Raw genomic sequence first — 22368 nt, 5'->3', positions numbered from 1 at the left:
CTCCTGGGCTCAAGCAATCCTCCCACCTTGGCCTCCCAAAGTGCTGCCGATTGCAGGTGTGAGCCAGCTCCTTCCCCCAGCCCCCGGCCAATATTGCATTCTTGGTTTGGTTCTCAGCTTGAATGTTATTGGTGTATAGAAATGTGATCGATTTTTGTATGTTGATTTTTTATCCTGAAACTGTACTGAAGTTGTTTATCAGGTCTTGGAGTCTTTCGAAGGAATCTTTAGGGTTTTCTAGGTACAGGATCATATTATCAGTAAATAGATAATTTGACTTCCTCTTTTCCTGTTTCTCTGTCTTGCCTGATTGCTCTGGCTAGGGCTTCCAATACTGTATTGAATAGGGGTGGTGAGAGTGGGCATCCTTGTCTTGTTTCAGTTCCTGGGGGAATGCATCCAACTTTTGCTCTTTCAGTATGATGTTGGCTGTGGGTTTGTCATAGATGGCTCTTATTATTTTGAGCTATGTTCCTTCAGTGCCTTGTTTGTTGAGCATTTTTGTCATGAAGGGAATGTTAGATTTGTCGCATGCTTTTTCTGTGCCAGTTGAGATGATCATATGGTTTTTGTTTATATTTCTGTTTATGTGGTGAATCACATTTCTTGATTTGTATGTGTTGAACCATCCTTGCATCCCAGGAATAAAGCCCACTTGATCATAGTGAATTATCTTTTCAATGTGCTGCTGGATTTGGTTTGTATTTTGTTGAGGATTTTTGCATCTATGTTCATCAGGGGTATTGGCCTGTAGTTTTCTTCGTTTGTCATTATCTTTGCCAGATTTTAGTATCAGGATGATACTGGTTTCGTAGAATAAATTAGGGAGGAATCCTCCCTCCTTGATTTTTTGGAATAGTTTCAGTAGTATTGGTACCAGCTCTTCTTTGTACGTCTGGCAGAATTCAACTGTGAATCCATCTGGTCCAGGGCTATTTTTGGTTGGTAGGCTTTTAATTACTGATTCCGTTTCATAACTTGATATTGGTCTGTTCAGGGTTTCAGTTTCTTCCTGGTTCAATCTTTAGAGATTGTGTCTTTCTAACATGAATGTTAAAGGAAGTAATACACCTTTCCCACTCTTTATTGCTACTTCCCAATTTTTAAAGTATAATGTTTGTAATAATGTTTGTAGTATTTTGGTGTATTCAATGCTCTTTTGTCCATGGGTTGATTCTAAAAAGTGAACACTTAAAGCATTCAACAGCATTAAAATACTATGATTTTAAAATTTATTTACTGCTGAGTAGATGAATATGTTGAGACTCATGGAGAAGGAAATGTAATCTTTAGTACAGTCAGCCCTCTCTATCTATGGGTTCTGCATCTGCAGATTCAATCAACCATGTGTTGAAAATACTCAAGGTCGGGTGCTGTGGCTCACACTTACAATTCCAGCACTTTGGGAGGTCTAGGCGGGTGGATTGCTTGAGCTCAGGAGTTCAAGGCCAGCCTAAGCAATATAGTGAGACTTTGTCTCTACAAAAAAGTAAACAAAAAAACTAGCTGGGTATAGTGGTGCATGCCTGTGGTCCTAGCTAACTTGGGGGCTGAGGTGGGAAGATCGCTTGAGCTGGGGAGGTTGAGGCTGCAGTGAGCCGAGATTGTGCCATTGCCATTCAGACTTGGCAACAGAGCGAGACCCTGTCTCCAAAAAAAAAATTAGAAAAAACTCCAAAACAATAAAAAATAATGCAAATAAACCCAGCATAACTATTTATAAAGTATTTACATTGTATTAAGTATTATAAGTAATTTAGGGATGATTTAAAGTATACAAGAGAATACATATAGGTTATATGCAAATACTGTGCTATTTTATATCAGGGACTTGAGCATTCTTGCATTTTGGTTTGGAAGGAACTGAAACCAACCACATGGTCCACATACTCCTCCCCACACCGTACTGAGGGATGACTGTATTAAATAAGTGCTGCTTGAAACAGTGTTCCAGGGTATTAAGGCCTAATTGTTGATGTTAATTTATTCTGCCTTTTCTTCAAGTCTTCTGGGTCATATTCAGCTAGTAGTTTTTCTTTGTATCCTATGTGTGGTTTTTCTTGGATTCTTTTTTTTGGTTGTTTTTAGATGAGGATGTCTTTTTTTTTTTATTTTTTTTTTAAAGACAGGGTTTTACTCTTAACACCCAGTTTGGAGTGCAGTGGCATGATCACAGCTCACTGCAACCTCGACCTCCTGGCTCAGGTGATCCTCCCACCTCAGCCTCCTGAGTAGCTAGGCTTACAGGCACCCACTACCATGCCTGGTTAATTTTTGTATTTTTTTGTAGAGACAGGGTTTTGCCATGTTGCCCAGGCTGGTCTTGAACTCTTGGGCTCAGGTGATCCGCCTGCCTCAGTCTCCCAAAGTACTAGGATTACAGGCGTGAGCCACCATGCCTGGCTGAGGATGTATTTTTAAGTAGCATTTTCATATAGGATGTGTAGATTTTCTGAGTTCTTGCATGTCTGATAATGTATTTTGTTCTCATACTTGATTGATAGTTTGGCTGAATTAATACTTAAATATTAAGAATATATATTTTTTCTCAGCATTCGAAACTATTGCTTCATGTCTTCTGGTATATCTTGTTGTTCCTGGGAAGTTTCTTTCTTTCTTTTTTTTTTTTTCTGGAGACAGAGTTTCACTCTTGTCGCCCAGGCTGGAGTGCAATGGCACAATCTTGGCTCACTGCAACCTCTGTCTCCTGGGTTCAAGGGATTCTCCTGCCTCAGCCTCCTGAGTAGCTGGGATTACAGGTGCCTGCCATCATGCCCAGCTAATTTTTGTATTTAAGTAGAGATGGGGTTTCACCACGTTGGCCAGGCTGGTCTCAAACTCCTGACCTCAGGTGATCCACCTGCCTTGGCCTCCTAAAGTGCTGGGATCACAGGCGGGAGCCATCATGCCTGGCTGGGAAGTTTCTTTTTTCAAACTTGTATTTTTCCTCTCTAGAATCTCTTAGGATTTTTTACTTTTTTTATTTTCCTGATTTTTCTTTAATACAGTTGCCATCTTACATAATGTACTATTAAGTGCCTTCTTAATAGCTTCTAATCTACCCTTCTGTTACACTGGTTGGCATCCTGGGATGGAACTATTGTTACCACTCATGTTTGTGGAGTACTGTTCTTCAGTACAGTACACCTGACTCATATGGTCAGGCCATATAATTCATGGGTAGTGGTATTAATTTCTATGACTGAATTAATGCACACATCCAAACCACATATATTTCTTTCTTTTTCTTTTTTTTTTTTTTTGAGACGGAGTCTTGCTCTGTCGCCCAGGCTAGAGTGCAGTGGTGCAATCTCAGCTCACTGCAACCTCCGCCTCCCAGGTTCAAGTGATTCTCCTGCCTCAGCCTCCCGACTAGCTGGGATTACAGGCATGCACTACCACGCCTGGCTAACTTTGTGTTTTTAGTAGAGATGGGGTTTCACCATGTTGGCCAGCCTGATCTCGAACTCCTGACCTCAGGTGATCCACCCGCCTTGGCCTCCCAAGGTGTTGGGATTACAGGTGTGCGCCACTGCGCCTGGCCTGTATATTTTTCAATTTAGAGTTCATACAAAGTCTGTTTCCTTTCTATAGTAGCTATTGCTCCAGATTGTGGTTTAAAAATCCAAGAAGTGGGAAGAATGTCTTTGTTTTCAATGCTGCTTTCTTCCTTTTTTCTTTTCTATCTTCCTTCCCTCCATTTTCTTTCTTCCGTTCATTTCCTTCTTTTTTTCTTTCTTAATAAGAGGTTAACAGAAATGGGCTATTAAGGAAATCAAAGTCTAGTAAATGTTCAAAACATGAGATCAGAGTAGTCACAAACTCTTCTTTGTAGTGATGTTAAATTACTGACAAATGTTTTTTGAAAACAGAAAAAGTCTTTTTTTTTCCATTTTTTTTTGAGACGAAGTCTCCCTCTGTCGCCTAGGCTGGAGTGCAGTGGCGCGATCTCGGTTCACTACAGCCTTTACCTTCCAGATTCAAGTGATTCTCGTGCCTCAGCCTCCTGAGTACCTGGGATTACAGGCATCTGCCACTGTGCCTGGCTAATTTTTGTATTTTTAGTAGAGACAGGGTTTCACTATCTTGGCCAGGCTGATCTTGAACTCCTGACCTCGTGATCCACCCAACTTGCCCTCCCAAAGTGGTGAGATTACAGGTGTGAGCCACCATGCCCAGCCAAAAATCCGATTTCTTATTTCAATTTATGTGTATTTTTTTCTTTTCTTTTTTTTTTTTTTGAGATGGAGTTTTGCTCTGTTGCCTCAGCTGGAGTGCAATGGCACAGTCTTGGCTCACTGCAACCTCTGCCTCCTCGGTTTAAGCAATTCTCATGCCTCAGTCTCCTGAGTAGCTGGGATTACAGGTGTGTGCCACCACGCCCGGCTAATTTTTTTGTATTTTTAGTAGAGACGGGATTTCACCGTGTTGACCAGGCTAGTCTCGAACTCCTGACCTCAAATGATCCACCCGCCTTGGCCTCCCAAAGTGCTGGGATTACAGGTGTGAGCCACTGCACCCGGCTATTTTTTTCTTTGCTCTTCTTTTTGTTTGTTTTGAGACATATTCTCACTCTGTTGCTCAGGCTGGAGAGCAGTGATGCAGCCTTGACCTCCCTGGGCTCAGGTGATCCTCCCACCTCAGCCTCCTGAGTAGCTAGGGCAACAGGCATGTGCCACTATGCCTGGCCGATTTTTGTGTTTTTCTGTAGAGATGTGGTTTTGCTACGTAGCCCAGGCTGATCTTGAACTATGGAGCTCAAGTAATCCACCTGCCTCAATCCCCCAAAAGTGCTGGGATTTTAGGCATGAGCCACCATGCCCAACCCTCTTCACTCTTTTTGATTTTATACTTTTTTCTTTAAATCTTTTTTGTAATTTAAAAATTATTTTTTATTTTATTTTATATTTATTGCTCTATCTATCTATCTATCTATCTATCTATCTATCTATCTATCATTTTTTGAGACGGAGTCTTACCCTGTCACCCAGGCTGGAGTGCAATGGCACGATGATCTCAGCTCACTGCAACCTCTGCCTCCTGGGTTCAAACGATTCTTTTGCCTCAGCCTCCCAAGTAGCTGGGATTACAGGCACCCACCACCACACCCAGCTAATTTTTGTATTTTTAGTAGGGGCGGAGTTTTACCATGTTGGTCAGGCTGGTCTCAAAACTCCTGACCTCGTGATTCTTCTGCCTCGGCCTCCCAAAGTGCTGGGATTACAGGCGTGAGCCACCGTGCCTGGCCATATATGTATATTTTTTCTCACAGCTGAGGCAAAGGTCAGTTTATGTGTATTTTATTTTTATTTATTTATTTATTTGAAATGGTCTCACTATATTGCTCAGGCTGGGGTGCAGTGGTACGGTCTCAGCTCACTGCAACCTCTGCCTCCTGGACTGAAGCCATCTTCTGATTTTAGCCTTCCGAGTAGCTGGAAGGTGCATGCCACCATGCCCAGCTAATTTTTGTAGTTTTTGTAGAGATGGGGGTCACACCATGTTGTGTTGGCTGGTCTCAAACTCCTGAGCTCAAACAGTCCACCCACCTCAGCCTCCCAAACTGCTAGGATTACAAGCATGTGCCACCACTCCCAGCCTGTATTTTTATTTATTTATTTATTTGTTTGTTTGTTTGTTTGACGGAATCTAACTCTGTCGCCAGGCGGGAGTGCAGTGGCACGATCTCAGCTCACTGCAGCCTCTGCCTCCTGGGTTCTAGCGATTCTCCTCCCTCAGCCTCCCAAGTAGCTGGGACTACAGGCACGCACCGCCATGCCCAGCTAATTTTTTGTATTTTTAGTAGAGACAGGGTTTCTCCATGCTGGCCAGGATGGTCTCGATCTCTTGACCTCATGATCCGCCCGCCTTGGCCTCCCAAAGTACTGGGATTACAGGCGTGAGCCACCGTGCCCGGCAGCCTGTATTTTATTTTTGAATAATTATATGTTGTTTGGACATAAGTAGTTACTAAATTACTTTACCTAATTATGTAATAAATGGAATCATTAGGTATTTCCTTTGACCTAAGTTCCTGTAAACAAATTACTAAGATACTAAGGGTTCTGTGAATGAGTTTGAGATCTTCCAACTGTAGATACGATCAGTGTTTATCTATATTATCAAATTTTTCTTTAAGAACTTGATTTTTAGTGGATGTTTATACTTTTATATGAATATGCAATGCTTTACTGAACTCTTTCTGCTTGTTGAACATTTAAGTTTTTCCTAATATCTTGATAATATATGTAATACTAATAGCTGTTGTTGTGTCTAAATCTTGGTCCTTATATCCAATTCTTTCCTTAAAATAACGTCTTATAAGTTAATTTGCTGTGTCAAAGGGTATTAGTTGTTTAAGGCTCTTAGTATATATAACCTAATTTTTTTCATATATAGTTTTCTCCACTACCACTAACAATATATAAAAAGTGCCCCTCATCTCAACCTCAGTGGCTGTGAATGTTCTTTATCACAATTTGACAGTTGAAATGGTTTCTGCTTTAGCGTGATAGTAATTAGAGCTGTTTCTCCATGATTTTCCTACATCTGAGCTAAAGATCTTACCAGCCTTACAATTTACATCTCTCTTAGCTCCTAGGACCTGTAGTTCATGGTCGAGGTACCACCCCTCTTCCAACCTCACTAGTCTTTACCCATTTTATAGTTGGTAAGTATTTTTGACTTATTAAAAAGCAGGAAGTTTATGCTGGGCATGGTGACTCACACTTGTAATCCCAGCACTTTGGGAGGCCAAGGTGTGTGGATTGCTTGAGCCCAGGAGTTCCAGACTAGCCTGTGCAACAAGGGGGAACCCTGTCTCTACAAAAAATACAAAAATTAGCCAGGCATGGTGACATGCACCTGTAGTCCTAGCTACTCAGGAGGGTGAGGTGGGAGAAACACCTGAGCCAGGGAAAGTTGAGGCTACAGTGAGCCGTGATCGCACTGCTGCACTCAAGCTTTGGCGACAGACTGAGACCCTGTCACAGAAACAAAACAAAACAAGACAGCAGCAAGTTTTCCTTGGAATATTTTATATTTATGTAATTTTGTCATCCACATTTTTCTACTTTTATGTTAAAGATATGTTCTACAATATAATTTACCAGGAAGTTTTCTAGTCATCTTAATTTCCTACTCTTAATTTTTATTGGAATAATGGGTGATTTTTTTTCACATATATATATTATTCTGAAAAGTAGTGAAGAATAAACAAAGTTTCACGTTTTGGTGTAGAAATTGTTAAAAGCATTTTAAAAAATATCAGGCCAGGCGTGGTGGCTCACCCCTGTAATCCCAGCACTTTGGGAGGCTGAGGTGGGTGGATCACGAGTTCAGGAGATCGAGACCATCCTGGCTAAGACGGTGAAACCCCATCTCTACTAAAAATACAAAAAAATTTAGCTGGGCGTGGTGGCGGGCGCCTGTAGTCCAGCTACTTGGGAGGCTGAGGCAGGAGAATCGCTTGAACCTGGGAGGCAGAGGTTGCAGTGAGCCAAGATTACGCTACTGCACTCCAGCCTGGTGACAGAGCGAGACCCCATCTCAAAAAAAAGAAAAAAAAGTTTCAAACTGCTGGAGAGAGGAGAGTGCAGATCTAGCTGTCATTTAACACTGGGAAGAACAGGCCAGGCGCGGTTGCTCACAGGTAATCCTAGCACTTTGGGAGGCCAAGGCGGGTGGATCACCTGAGGTCAGGAGTTCAAGACCAGCCTGACCAAATATGGTGAAACCCCATCTCCACTAAAAATACAAAAGTTAGCTGGGCGTGGTGGCGGACGCCCTTAGTCCCAGTTACTTGGGAGGCTGAGACAGGAGAATTGCTTGAACCCGGGAGGCAGAGGTTGCAGTGAGCTGAGATTGCGCCACTGCACTCCAGCCTGGGTGACAGAGCGAGACTCCATCTCAAAACAAACAAAAAAACTGGGAAGAACACAACTGTGGTGTTTATCGTGTGTGGATTTGTCATTCTGGCTTTGTGCAACAGAAAAATCAATATTGTACAAATAAGGTGTTTGTTTTCCTCTTGTAATGAAAGGTCCAGAGATGGGGCATGCTGGGCTGGTGCAGTTGTGCCAGGATATTAACAAGTATTCACCTCCTTTCTTCTGTTCTGTGGTTTTTGTACATGTGGTCCCAAATGATTGTTATGCCTCCAGGTATTTCTTTCACATTCTAGGCAGGAAGAAGGGGAAGAGGCAAAGGCTGAAAGGCAAAAGAGACTGTGCCAACCAAATGGTAAGCAATTGCTTTCTATGGATTAGAGGAACACAAGGGAAAACAGGTTGTGAATGGCTCTGGGGAAGCCAGTCAGTAATAAGTCTCTGCCACAGTGTGGAACAAAGGGTTCAGTGAAAGGTGGGAAAGAAATCTTTGAGTTAATGTTAAGCAGTTAAAACCCACATTCTTAATGATAAGTACAATTTATGAACTATAACTGTCTCCCACACTGTGTAAAGACTTTTCATAATCAACCAAAACACATTTTGTTGACTTTCATGTCCATATAAGTATAAAGACTTAACATTTAGGATAATTTTTTTTAAGCAAAGCCTTATAACACTAATGTTGTCCTTATCTTTTTAGATAAGTGATAGGAAAACACCACAGAGAAATTTGGTATTTATAATAGTGAAGAGAACAGAGTCATATTAGATTTTACCTTTGCTCTAGGCCGATTAGCCAAGGCTCCTTGTTTAGTTTACTGTCACAAAGACATTTTCTTTTTCAGCATTTGAATAAACAGTATTTTTTGGGGACTAAATGATTTGAATAATGTTTATTCCCTCTTAACAAACTACTTGTATTTTCCGTTCTCGGGGAAGGATTTTTGCTCCTGATTCCTAGTAAATATACATACAAAGGAAAAACAAACTGCAATATACCAAAATCTTTTGAAAACCTATTTCAAATCTCAGCTAATAAATACTGTCTAGCAGTGGGATCTTGGTAGTTAAATACTCTGTCTGTATCTCAGTTTCCCCATCTGCAAGATCTGTTGGATGACAAAGTACTCCTCACTGATTGTTGTGAGGAGTAATTGAATCAAAACGTATAAAAGTCTCCAGCAAAGCATTAGTTTATTTATTTGCTAAATCTATGTAGAGGGATTTCAATGATAAATTTCCCTGAAGGTTAAGTTGGTAAATAAAAAGGGTAGATATTGAGTAAAAATTATAGTCAGTTTTTTGAGAGTGGGGATTAATCTGGTTAGATTCAGCAGGAAGATAGAATTTTATCCACATCTATAATGAATTGTTATAAAAAAGTATTCACCATGAATGTCCATCCCTCGCCTGTCGCGGCGGGTGGATCACCTGAGGTCAGGAGTTCGAGACCAGCCTGGCAACATGGCGAAACCCCGTCTCTACTAAAAATACCAAAATTAGCCGGACATGGTGGCACACATCTGTAATCCCAGCTACTCGGGAGGCTGAGGCAAGAGAATCGCTTGAACCTGGGAGGCGGAGGTTGCAGTGAGCTGAGATTGCGCCACTGCAGTGAGCCGAGATTGTGCCCACTGCACTCCAGCCTGGGTGACAGAGCAAGACAACAACAACAAAAAGTTTATTATATTAGGAAAGGAAAATTGGTTTGATGATGGGCTCTTTTACTTCAGCCTTGAAAATAAAGAAAAAAGGTAAAGGAGACCTTATCTTTTCTCAAATTAAAAAAATAAAGGGTCAGGCGCGGTGGCTCACGCCTGTAATCTCAGCACTTTGGGAGGCCGAGGTGGGTGGATCATGAGGTCAAGAGATCGAGACCATCCTGGCCAACATGGTGAAACCCCGTCTCTACTAAACATACAAAAATTAGCTGGACACAGTGGCATGCGCCTATAGTCCCAGTCACTTGGGAGGGTGAGTCAGGAGAATTGCTTGAACCCGGGAGGCAGAGGTTGCAGTGAGCTGAGATCATGCCACTGCACTCCAGCCTGGCAACAGAGTGAGACTCTGTGTCAAAAAAAATATATATATATGTTTAAGAAAAAATTAGAAAACATGCTGGGTGGCTGGGCCTGGTGGCTCATGCCTGTAATCCCAGCACTTTGGGAGGTTGAGGTGGGAGGATTGCTTGAGGCCAGGAGTTCAAGATCAGCCTAGACAACATAGTGAGATCCTATCTCTAAAAATAATAATAGTAATTATTATTATTTAAAAAACCAAGCTGGGCAGAGTGTTTGTTCCTGTAGTCTCAGCTACTCAGAAGGCTGAGGCAGGAGGATCGCTTGAACCCAGGAGTTTGAATTCAGCCTGGGCGACATAGTGAGAACTTGTCTCTATAAAAAAAAGAAAAATTAGGAAACAAAGATAAGCAAAAAGAAGTAAAGTTATTCATAGATAACCATTATGAATGGTGTGGTATGTTTTTCTACACTTCTTTCTCAGGAAATACCTACTTTTCTCCAAAATGTGATCATATTCTACATACTTTTTAGTAGCCTGTATTTTACATTTTACAATATATAATGAATATTTTTCCATTTTGCTAAACCTTCTTTTCCAATAGTTGTGTTCTGTTCTTTTTTTCCTGAAGAAAATCTATACCACTTACATCTACAACCCTTCCGTCAATAATATCTTTAATTATATGCAGTTATTCTTATGGGTATGGGTAAAAATCTGCTTTCTGACCTTCTTTCCTCCCAAAATCACTGTTCTACATTTTTCTTTTCTTTTACTTTTAAAATTTAATTCTGTTTTTCTTTTTTTCCATGACAGATCAGAACCAGTGTTCTACATTTTTAATTAATTAATTAATTAATTTTTTTTTTTTTTTTTTTTTTTTTGTGACGGAGTCTCACTCTGTTGCCCAGGCTGGAGTGCAGTGGCACGATCTCGGCTCACTGCAACCTCCGCCTCCCAGGTTCACGCCATTCTCCTGCCTCAGCCTCCTGAGTAGCTGGAACTACAGGCGCCTGCTACTATGCCCCGCTAATTTTTTTGTATTTTTAGTAGAGACAGGGTTTCACCGTGTTAGCCAGGTTGGTCTTGAACTCCTGACATTGTGATCCACCCTCCTCGGCCTCCCAAAGTGTTGGGATTATAGGCGTAAGCCACCGCACCCGGCCCTTGTTCTACCTTTTTAATAACTATAGTCTATATACATGTACCTTTATTCGTTTAACCAGTTACTCTGTTGATTGACGCTTATTTATAACTTTTTATTATTATAAATAGCACTGTGATCAACAGATGTCCAGTTAAAATTTTGTTTTTCTGAGAGAGAGAACTTTCTAAAGTAGAAATATGTAGAGGGATAGGAAAGAGTATGTAAATCAAAATGTACTTTAATTTATCATGATAATTATTATGAAATTTCAAAGTGAATCTGTGGATCAATATTTCTTATTACTATATTGGTTTACATAAAGTAGGAGTTTTAAGGACTTATATAATTTATTTTTTATTTTATTTTATTATTTTTTGAGACAGAGTCTTGCTCTGTCACCCAGGCTAAAGCGTAATGGTGTGATCTTGGCTCACTGCAACCTCTGCCTCCCAGGTTCAAGTGATTCTCATGCCTCAGCCTCCCCAGTAGCTGGGATTACGGGCACCTGCCACCACGCTGGGCTAATTTTTCTATTTTTAGTAGAGACGGGTTTTCTCCATGTTGGCCAGGCTGGTCTTGAACTCCAGACCTCAAGTGATTTACCTGCCTCCGCCTCCCAAAGTGCGGAGATTACAGGCTTGAGCCACCATGCCCAGCCTAAGCACCTATATAATTAAAAACTTAAAAACCTCCTCTTAGATGTACTTATGGGTAGCAGTATAAATACAACATAAGCGTTTAGAGCTATGTGGAATCTTATCTGGTTCAAATTGTTTGCCTCAGAAGAAGTCCAGAAATATACAGTGCCTTCCTTAATATCACATAATATGTTTCAGCATCTGATATATTGGTGTTCAGTACATGAATAGCTATATATTGGTTTTTCTAACTCCTATCCCAACATTTAAGTCTGTAATGGGATTTATAAAGATAATGAGAACTACAGTTGCTCTTTGAACAAAATTTGAGCTGTGCAGGTCCACTTATACATGAACTTTTTCCAATAAGTATGTAGAAAAATTTTTTGGAGATTTGCAACAATTTGAATAAATTGGTAAATGAATTGCATTGCTTAGAAATATGGAAAAAATTAAATGTGTCATGAATGTATAAAATGTATGTAGATACTAGTCTATTTTATCATTTACTACCATAAAATAGACACAAATCTATTATAAAAAGTTAAAATTTGGCCAGGCATGGTGACTCATTCCTGTAATCCCAGCACTTTGGGAGGCCAAGGTGGAAGAATTCCTTAAGCTCAGGAGTTTGAGACCAGCCTGAGCAACATGGTTAGACCCTGTCTAAAAATAAAGTTAAAATTTGGCTGGTGTGGTGGCTCATGCCTGTAATCCCAGCACTTTGAGAGGCCGAGGCGGGTGGATCACAAGGTGAAGAGATCGAGACCATCCTGGCCAGCGTGCTGAAACCCCGTCTCTACTAAAAATAAATTAGCTGGGCGTGGTGGCACATGCCTGTAGTCCCAGCTACTTGGGAGGCTGAGGCAGGAGAATCTCTTGAACCCAGGAGGCAGAGGTTGCAGTGAGCCGAGATTGTGCCACTGCACTCCAGCCCGGTGACAGGGCAAGACTCCACCTCAAAAAAAAAGTTAAAATTTATCAAAACTTATGCACACAAACACTTAAAGACCACACATGATGCCATTTGCAGTCCAGAGAAATGTAAACAAATGTAAAGGTATAGTACTGAATCATAACTACATAAAATTCACTGTTGTACATACTGTACTACTTACTATAATAATTTCATAGCCACTTCTTGCTATTGCTGTGAGCTCAAGTGTTGCAGATAAACGCTTAAAATGCAATGTGATGCTAATCATCTCCACATAAGCAGTTTGTCTCTCTGGTAAGTTGGATATAGCAGTAAAAAGTGATCACTTGTGGTTCTTGTGTATTTTTCATCATGTTAAGTGGAATACTGTAAAGTTTGAATAATACCATGGCACCCATATGGAGTGCCATTAATCATGCCAGAAGTGCTCCCAAGAAGCAGAGAGAAGTCATGACATTAGAAAAAAAAAGTTCAATTCCTTGATATGTACTGTAGATTGAAGTCTGCAGCTGCAGTTGCTCACCATTTCAAGATAAATGAATACAGCATAAGGATTATAAAAAAAAAGAAAAAGAAATTTGTGAAGCCATTTCTCCAGCTATGCCAACAGGTGTAAAAACCTTGCACTTTTTGCTAAATAACTTTTTATCTTGTATTGAAAAGATACAGCTTCTCTGTGGGTGCAGGATTGCTATAAGAGAGGCATACCTATAGATTCTAATGTGATTTGAGAAAAAAAGAATTCATATGACATCTTATAGCAAAAGAAAGGTGAAGGATCTAAAGCTGGAGAATTTTATGGCAGCCAAGGATGGTTTGATAATTTTGGAAAGAGATGGCTTTAAAATTGTCAGGATAGGCTGGATGTGGTGGCTCATGCCTGTAATCCCAGCACTTAGGGAACCTGAGGCAGGAGGATCTCTTGAGACCAGGAGTTTGAGACCAACCTAGGCAACATAGTGAGACCCGATCTCTTAAAAAAAAAAAAAAAAAAAAATTAGCCAGGCATGGTGATGCAAACCTGTAGTCTTAGATACTTGAGAAGCTGATGCAGGAGGGTCACTTGATCCCAGAAGTTTGAGGTTATAGTGAGCCATAATCTTGCACCACTTCACTCCAGCCTGGGCAGCAGATCAAGAGCCTGTCTCAAAAACAAACAAACAAAAAACAAAAAACAGGCCGGGTGCAGTGGCTCACGCCTGTAATCTCAGCAATTTGGGAGGCCGAGGTGGGCAGATCACTTGAGGTCAGGAGTTCGAGACCAGCCAGACTAACATGATGAAACCCTGTCTCTACTAAAAATACAAAAATTAGCCGGGTATGGTGGCGCACAGCTGTAATCCCAGCTACTCAGGAGGCTGAGACAGGAGAATCATTTGAACCTAGGAGGCAGAAGTTGCAGTGAGCCGAAATCACGCCACTGCACTCCAGCCTGGGCAACAGAGCGAGACTAAGTCTCAAAATGAAACAACAACAACGAAACCCCCAAAACCCAGTCAAGATAACAGTAAATGCGGCAGATAAGTTCCCAGATGCCAATAAGAAAATAATTGAATTATGGAAGCTCAAAACAATAAATTCCTGCCAGGTGTCATGGCTCACGCCTGTAAATCCCAGCACTTTGGCAGGCCAGGGCAGGAGGATCACTTGAGCCCAGGAGTTCGAGACCAGCTTGGGCAACATAGACCCTGTCGCTACAAAAAAATAAAATAAAATATGGTGGCACGTTACCTAGAGTCTCAGCTACTTGTGAGGTTGAGGTTGGAGAATCCCTTAAGCCTAGGAGGTAGAGGCTACAGTGAGCTGTGATTGTTCCACTGCACTCTAGCCTGGGTGACAGAGTGAGACCTTGTTCCCAAAAAAAAAAAAAAAAAAAATCATTGAGGAGAAAGGATATCTGCCTGAATAGGTTTTTGTTTGTTTGTTTTTTTAGTCAGAGCCTTGCTCTGTCACCCAAGCTGGAATGCAGTGGCACAATCTCCACTCACTGCAAACTCTGCCTCCCAGGTTCAAACGATTCTCCTGCCTCAGCCTCCCAAGTAGCTGGGATTACAAGCATGCACCACCACACCCAGCTAATTTTTATATTTTTAGTAGAGACAGGGTTTCACCATGTTGGCCAAGGCTGGTCTCGAGCTCCTGACTTTAAGTGATCCGCCCGTCTGAACGTCCCAAAGTGATGGGATTACAGGTGTGAGCCACCGCGCCTGGCCCTGAATAGGTTTTTAATGTGGACAAAAGGGCCTTATTCTGGAAAAAATACCACAAGAAACATTTATTAGTAATGAAGCAAGCCCCAGGATTTAAGGCAAGAAGGGATAGAAGGATAGAATTCTACCATTGTGTGCAAATGCAGTTTGGGTTTATGATTAGGACTGCCCTTATCTATAAAGCTGCTAACCCCTGAGCCTTGGAAGGAAAAGATAAACACCAGCTGCCAGTCTTTTCATTTTACAAAAGAAAGTCTGGACAATGAGAACCCTTTTTCTTGATTGGTTCCATCAATGCTTTGTTCCCTAAGGAAGTACCTTGCCAATAAGGGACTGCCTTTAAAAGTTCTTTTGATATTAGACAATGCCGTGATCCCCCATAGCCCAATGAGTTCAACACTAAAGGTGTTGAAGTGATCTATTTGCCCCCAAACACATTTCTAATTTAGCCTGTAGATCAGTGGGTCATTAAGACCTTTAAGGCTCATTACACGCGGTACCCTATAGAAAGGATTGTCTACATTATGAAAGAGAAACCCAATAGGGAGAACATCATGAAAGTCTAGAGGGATTGCACCATTTAAGATGCTATTGTTACAGCCACAGAAGCCATCAAGCTCAAAACAATATATTCCTGCTGGAGAAAACAGTGCCCAGATGTTGTGCATGACTTCACAAGGTTTATGACAGAGCCAGTTAAGGAAATGATAAAGGAAATTGTGGGTATGGAAAAAAAGATGGGGGAGTGAAGGGTTTTAAAATACAGATCTGAGAGAATTAAAGACCTAATAGATGGCACACCAGAGGAATTAATAAATGACTTGATGGAGATGAGTGCTTCTGAACCAGTACCAGATGATGAGGAAAAAGACACACAAGAAGCAGTATCAGGAAACAAATTGATGTTAGACAAGCTGGCAAAATGGTTCTGATTAGGCTGCTTTGGACTTCTTTTACAACATCTCCTCTTCTGTGATACAGACACTGAAACTAAAGCAGATGGTGGAAGAAGGAATGGTACCATACCAAAACATTGCTAGAGAAATGAAAAAGCAAAAAAGTCAGGCAGAAATTATGATGTATTTCTTTTTTTTTTTTTTTTTTTTTTTTGAGATGGAGTTCCGCTCTTGTTGCTCGGGGTGGAGTGCAATGGCTTGATCTCGACTCATGACAATCTCTGCCTCCCTGGTTCAAGCGATTCTCCTGCCTCAGGCTCCCGAGTAGTTGGGATTACAGGCATGTGCCACCATGCCTGGTTGATTTTGTATTTTTAGTAGAGACGGGTTTTCTCTATGTTGGTCAGGCTGGTTGCCAACTCCCAACCTCAGGTGATCTGCCTGCCTCGGCCTCACAAAGTGGTGGGATTACAGGCATAAGCCACTGTGCCCGGCCTATGATGTATTTCTATAAAGTTACACTAAGTGTGGCTGCCTCTTCTGTCTCCCCTTCTACCTCCTCCACCTCTGCCATCCTTGAGACAGCAAGACCAACTCCCCTCTTTCTTCTCAGCCGACTCAATGTGAAGACAATGAGGATGAAGAACTTTATGATGATCCACTTCTACTAATGAATAGTAAATATATTTTGTCTTTCTTATGGTTTCCTTAGCATTTTCTTTTCTGTAGCTTACTTTATTGTAAGAATACAGTATATGATAAAAATAACATACAAAATATATGTTAATTGACTATGTTATCGGTGAGGTTTCCAGTCAATGGTAGGCTGTGAGTAGTTAAGTTTGTGGGAGTCAGAAGTTGTATGTGGGTTTTTGACTGTGTGTGGGGTAAGCGCCACTAAGCCCTGTGTTGTTCAAAGATCAACTGTTTACCTGTGGAGCAAGCAATGATCTCCAATGAAGGGAGACTGATGAAGGCAAATTGGTTATCAAAGATTGTCAGAATGTACTTTTCTATGAACATTCTAGGATATTGACTGATTGATGAATTAGTGCATTTTCCATTAGTTAAATGTTTGTTTAGGGCCTTCTAGCCAGGGGCTTTTTTTTTTTTTTTGACAATTCAGTGGTTTTTAGCATATGCACAGGATTGTATAATTATCACCATTATCTAATTTTAGAACATTTCATAACTACAAACATTCTGTACACATTAGCAGTCACTCCTCATTTCCTTGGTATCCTCTAATCAACTTTTTGTGGCTTGTCTATGGATTTGTCTATTCTGGACATTATGTAAAAATGAAATCACACTATATATGTTATTGTGTGTCTTGCTTCTTTTACTCAGCATAATCAAAGTTCACCCATATTGTAGCATGTATGGGTATATCATTCTTTCAAATGACTGTGTGGATATATCACGATGTATTTGTCCATTCATCAACTGATGAACATTTGATTGTTTCCACTTTTAGGCTATTATGATTAATGCTGCTATGAATATTTTTGTAGAAGTTTTTGTTGGGCCATATGTTTTCAGTTCTCTTGGGTATATATCTAGGCATGGAATTGCAGCATAATATTTTAGCTGTTATGATGTTTAACCTTTGGAAGAACTACCAGCCTCTTTCCCAAAGCAGCTGTACCATTTCACATTTCCACCTGAAATGTATGAGGGTTTCAGTTCTCTGCATTCTTGTCAGCATATGTCTATCTTTCTGATTTTAGTCATTGTTGTGGGTGTGAAGTGGTAGCTCACTGTGGTTTTGATTTGCAGTTCCCTAATAACTTATGATGTTGAGCATTTTTTCATGTGCTTAGCGACCATTGCATATATTCTTTGGAGAAATGCCTACTCAAATTCTTTGCTCATTTTAAAATTGGGTTGTATTTTTATTGTTGTAAGAGTTCTTTTTATATTAATACTGTGCTCTTATGTGATGTATAATTTGCAAATATTTCTTGTTTTTTTTGAGTTGCCTTTTCACTTTCTTTTTTTTCTTTTTCTTTTTTGAGACGAAGTCTTGCTCTGTCACTCAGGCTGGAATGCAGTGGTGTGATCTTGGTTCGGTGCAGCCTCTCCCTCCCCAGCTCAAGCAATTCTCCTGCCTCAGCCTCCCGAGTAGCTGATATTACAGGTGTGCACCATTATGCTGGCTAATTTTTGTATTTTTAGTAGAGACGGGGTTTCACCATGTTGGCCAGGCTGGTTTCGAACCCCTGACCTCAGGTGATCCACCCGCTTCGGCCTCCCAAAGTGCTGGGATAACAGGCGTGAGCCACCGTGCCCAGCCTGCCTTTTCAATTTCTTGATGATTCACTTCTTTGGTTTTGTGATTCATTTTGAATCACAAAAGTTTTTAATTTTGATGAAGTCCAATCCATCTTTTTTTTTTGTGCTTGTGCTAAGAAACCACTGCTTGATCCAAGGTTGCAAAGATTTACTCCTTTGTTTTCTTCTTAGAGTTTTGTGGTTTAAGCTCTTATATTTAGGTCTGGAAGTGCTTTTTTTTTTTTTTTTTTTTTTTTTTTTTTTTTTTTGAGACAGAATCTTGCTCTGTCACCCACGCTGGAGAGCAATGGTGTGATCTCGGCTCACTGCAACCTCCACTTCCTGGGTTCATGGGATTCTCCTGCCTCAGCCTTTGGAGAAGCTGGGATTATAGATGTGCACCACCACGCTCAGCTAACTTTTGTATTTTTAGTGGAGATGGAGTTTCATCATGTTGGCCAGGCTGGTCTCGAACTCCTGACCTCTAGTGATCTGCCTGCCTTGGCTTCCCAAAGTCCTGAAATTATAGGTGTGAGCCATAGCACCCAGCTCAGATATTCTTAGTGTTTTCAAATTTAACTTTATTGTGCTTTTATTTGATGTGGAAATTTGCAACACTTCAAGTAAAGCTATTACACTCCGAAAAGTTGTGCAGCAAATTTAACGAGGGTCCTTGCCCTATATTTGTCTGCTGTTCCTGCCCCTACCCAAAGTTAGTACTCTGCATTGTGCTGCCTCCTCCCATGTCATCTCTCAGGCTATGGATGCAAAGTGTCATTTTATCCTTTTAAAAACATCAGTTACCCTGACCAGAAGGAAAGAATTTAGTATGTTGGTATAATGGTGGGACTGTAGGCTGCAGACTACAGGAATAGTGTGCTGCAGGTGAGCAAGTGAAACTTCATTCTTAGATTAATAATTTATGATAGCTATTAGTGGGAGATAGATTGCTTATATGGAACAGACTCGAGATTATTGTTACATCTTTGTAGTGTATGCAGAGGAAGCAAAATGTATAAAATTGTGGAGGAAAGAACAACAGCAAGTCATTCAGGATGTCTAGAGCAAATACTCAGGATGGAGGTTGGAAATGCATTTGAGAGAGAGGGAGAGCGTGATCATGTGTGCCAAGCTAAAGAATTTGGTGTTTAACCTGATGGAGAAAGGGAGTAATAGATTCCAAGTGGAATAAATTATTTTAGTTCCCAAAATGGAAATAGTGATTTTTTTTTCTGATTGTAAAGGGAATACATGTTTGTCGTAACATGCAAACAAGTAATAAAAAAATAGGCAGTGAAAAGTCCCTGTAATCCCATTCACTAGAGATAACCACTGCTTAACAGTTTGCTGTATAGTTTTACAGAGGAGAATTTTGTGATCAGTTTTGCAGCAGTGTGGATGGTGGAAAGGACAAAAGTTGGATGACATTGGAAGTAGATAGCTGTTAGGTCCAAACAGAAATGATGAGGACCTGTTTCTTAGTGGTAACTGTGGGGGTAGAAAAGGTGCAGAACTGGGGAAAAGTCCAAGGGATTTATTTAGGAGCTAGGATTCAGTGACCAGTTTGGCAACTGGGTGAAGGACTGATAAGTGGCCAGGATGAGAGTTGATTGGATTTCCCAGAACCTGGGACCAAACTGTGGCATCATTTGAGCAGGCATAAAAGGGACAAATGGCAGTTGTTGCCAGCAGCATAATTTCAGAGTGGAAAGTCTGTCCTTTTGTTCTTATTTTCCTCCTGTGTTTCTGGGTTTATTTAGAAGGGGAGGGTACAAGTAAGAATTCAATTTTGTTTGGACAGATAAAAGCTGTTATATCATGCCCTTTTCTCTAACTAATTCTGTTTCTTTTATTAGTTGAGTATAGCAGGTTTCTTTGAGAAGTTGCTTCTGTTTTGGTGTGTAATTATAGCATTAGCTTTTAAACTTCACAAAGTTTATGTTGGAATCTTTACATTTTTATTCTGGGGAATTGGGATTGAGGTGGGGTGAGGGAGCCAGTTTGGCAAGTTATTGACAGATTCTTTGACTCTAAAGAGCTGATTGTATCTCTGAATAGGTTTTTTTTTTTTTTTCATTTGAGACAGGGTCTCACTTTGTCACCTAGGCAGTGACGTGATCTTGGCTCATCGCAGCTTCTACCTCCTGGGCTCAAGCAATCCTCCCACCTCAGCCTCCTGAGTAGGTGGGACTACTAGGATGTGGCAACACGCCTAGTTAATTTTTGTATTTTTTTGTAGAGATGGGGTTTCACAATGTTGCCCAGACTGGTCTTGAACTCCTGAGCTCAAGCCATCTGCCCGTGTTGGCCTCCCAAAGTGCTAGGATTAGAGGTGTGAGCCACTGCACCCAGCCCGAATCGGGTCTTGCTTTCACCAAGTTCTGCTGTGTTTCTTATTACTGGGACAGGCAACTGTCTGATATAGTTTGGATATTTGTCCCCTCCAAATCTCAGGTTGGAAATTGACCTCCAGTGTTGGAGGTGGGGCCAACTGGGAAGTGTTTGGGTCATGGGGGCAGATCCCTTATGACTGGCTTGGTGCTGTCCTTGGTAATGAGTGAATTCTTCCTCTATCAGTTCCCAGGGAGATCTGGTTGTTCAAAAAGAATCTGGGATATCCCTCCTCTCTCTCTTGCTCCCTCTGTTGCCATGTGACACACTGGCTCCCCTTCCCCTTGTGCCATGATTGAAAGCTTCCTGAGGTCCTCATCAGAAGCAGATGCTGGTGCCATGTTTCTTATATGGCCTGCAGAACCATGCGCCAAATAAAATTCTTTTCTTTTTAAATTAGCCAGTTTGAGGTATTCCTTTATAGCAATGCAAAATGGACTAATACACTAATATCTCACACATTTTCTTTCCTTACAACTTTTTGGATGGTTAATCAAGATAATGTGCATAAAGAACTACATAATGCTATGTAGTAGGCACTAAAATACACTGGCTTCTTCTATCTTACCTAAGAACAAACTTGAGATTATAAAAAAATGAAAAGTTAAAATCTCTTTCTTGCATGTTTCATTTTTCCTTTAAAAAATTTTAAAAGTATATCTAAATGCCACCTCCTCTCTGCTTTCTCATCTCTGGAAGATGGGAAATCTTCCAGAGATGAGAAATGCCCATGATACTCCTCCTTTGCACTCATACTACCTTGGAACATTCTTCTTTCAAGCAGCTCATCATTCAGTATTTTAATTGTGCAGTACAATGCCTGGCACATAATTGATCCTCAATAAATATTTGTTGTAGAGATGTCTTGAAATGAGATAAAATGTTCTCCATTGCCTTCTCTTGAACAGCTGAACAACCGTACTGAAAAAAATAGGTTTGTTTATCCACTCAGGAAGCTTGGTTTTTTTGGAAGAAAAATGGTATTTTGTAGTTAGGAAGTTTAAGTATTACCAACTGTCTTAAAATAAATTTAAATAAAAATAAAATAAAAAAAATTCTGATGTCTTCTGATATATACCTTGATAGGAGATTTTATTTGTGTTGTGATTTGAAATGAAGGCAACAGCGTGACTTTTTTTTTTTTTTTTTTTTTGAGACGGGGTGTCACTCTGTCACCAGGCTGGAGTGCAGTGGTGCGATCTCGGCTCACTGCAACCTCTGCCTCCCAGGTTCAAGTGATTCTCCTGCCTCAGTCTCCTGAGCAGCTAGGATTACAGGTGCATGCCACCATGCCCGGCTAATTTTTGTATTTTTTTTTTTTTTTTGAGATGGAGTCTCACTCTGTCGCCCAGGCTGGAGTGCAGTGGCGCCATCTCTACTCACTGCAACCTCCATCTCCTGGGTTCAAGTGATTCTCCTGTCTCAGCTTCCCAAGTAGCTGGGATTACAGACATGTGCCACCATACCCAGCTAATTTTTATATTTTTAGTAGAGACAGGGTTTTGCCATGTTGGCCAGGATGGTCTCGATCTCTTGACCTTGTGATCTGCCTGCCTTGGCCTCCTGAAGTGCTGGGATTACAGGTGTGAGCCATCGCGCCTGGCCTAATTTTTGTATTTTTGTAGAGACAGAGTTTCACCATGTTGGCCAAGCTGTTCTCAAACTCCTGACCTCAACTAATCCGCCCACCTCAGCCTCTCAAAGTGCTGGGATTACAGGTGTGAGCCACAGCGCCCAGCCTCCTTTAAGTGCTTGAGAATACGAGATTTTAAAAAATTTATTTATTTATTGTAGAGATGGGGTCTAACTGTTTTGCCCAGGGTGGCCTCAAACTCCTGAGTTCAAGTGATCCTCTTGCCTCAGCCTTCCAAAGTGCTGGGATTACAGGTGTGAGGCACCGTGCCCAGCCAAGGTTTTTGAAGTACTTAAGAATGACTATTTCTCTGAACTTCATTTACTCATCTAAC

General features: G+C 40.9%; 1 protein-coding gene across 4 annotated transcripts in view; it reads left to right on the top strand.

Moving 5' to 3' along the window:
- CDK19 (cyclin dependent kinase 19) overlaps positions 1–22368 on the top strand; it is a 202594-nt gene that overhangs the window by 14249 nt on the left and 165977 nt on the right. The window contains exons 1-2 of one of the 4 annotated variants that reach the window (XM_030809562.1): positions 7944–8241; positions 16322–16413. The exons of the other annotated variants lie outside the window; for them this stretch is intronic. The gene's annotated coding sequence lies outside the window, so the exon portion shown is untranslated. Of the gene's footprint in view, positions 1–7943; positions 8242–16321; positions 16414–22368 lie in introns of those variants that run through there. 4 annotated transcript variants of the gene reach the window in all.

Source organism: Nomascus leucogenys, chromosome 3 (genome assembly GCF_006542625.1).
Source record: "Nomascus leucogenys isolate Asia chromosome 3, Asia_NLE_v1, whole genome shotgun sequence".
Lineage (NCBI taxonomy): Eukaryota > Metazoa > Chordata > Mammalia > Primates > Hylobatidae > Nomascus > Nomascus leucogenys.
This window is presented reverse-complemented; position numbering and strand designations above follow the sequence as displayed.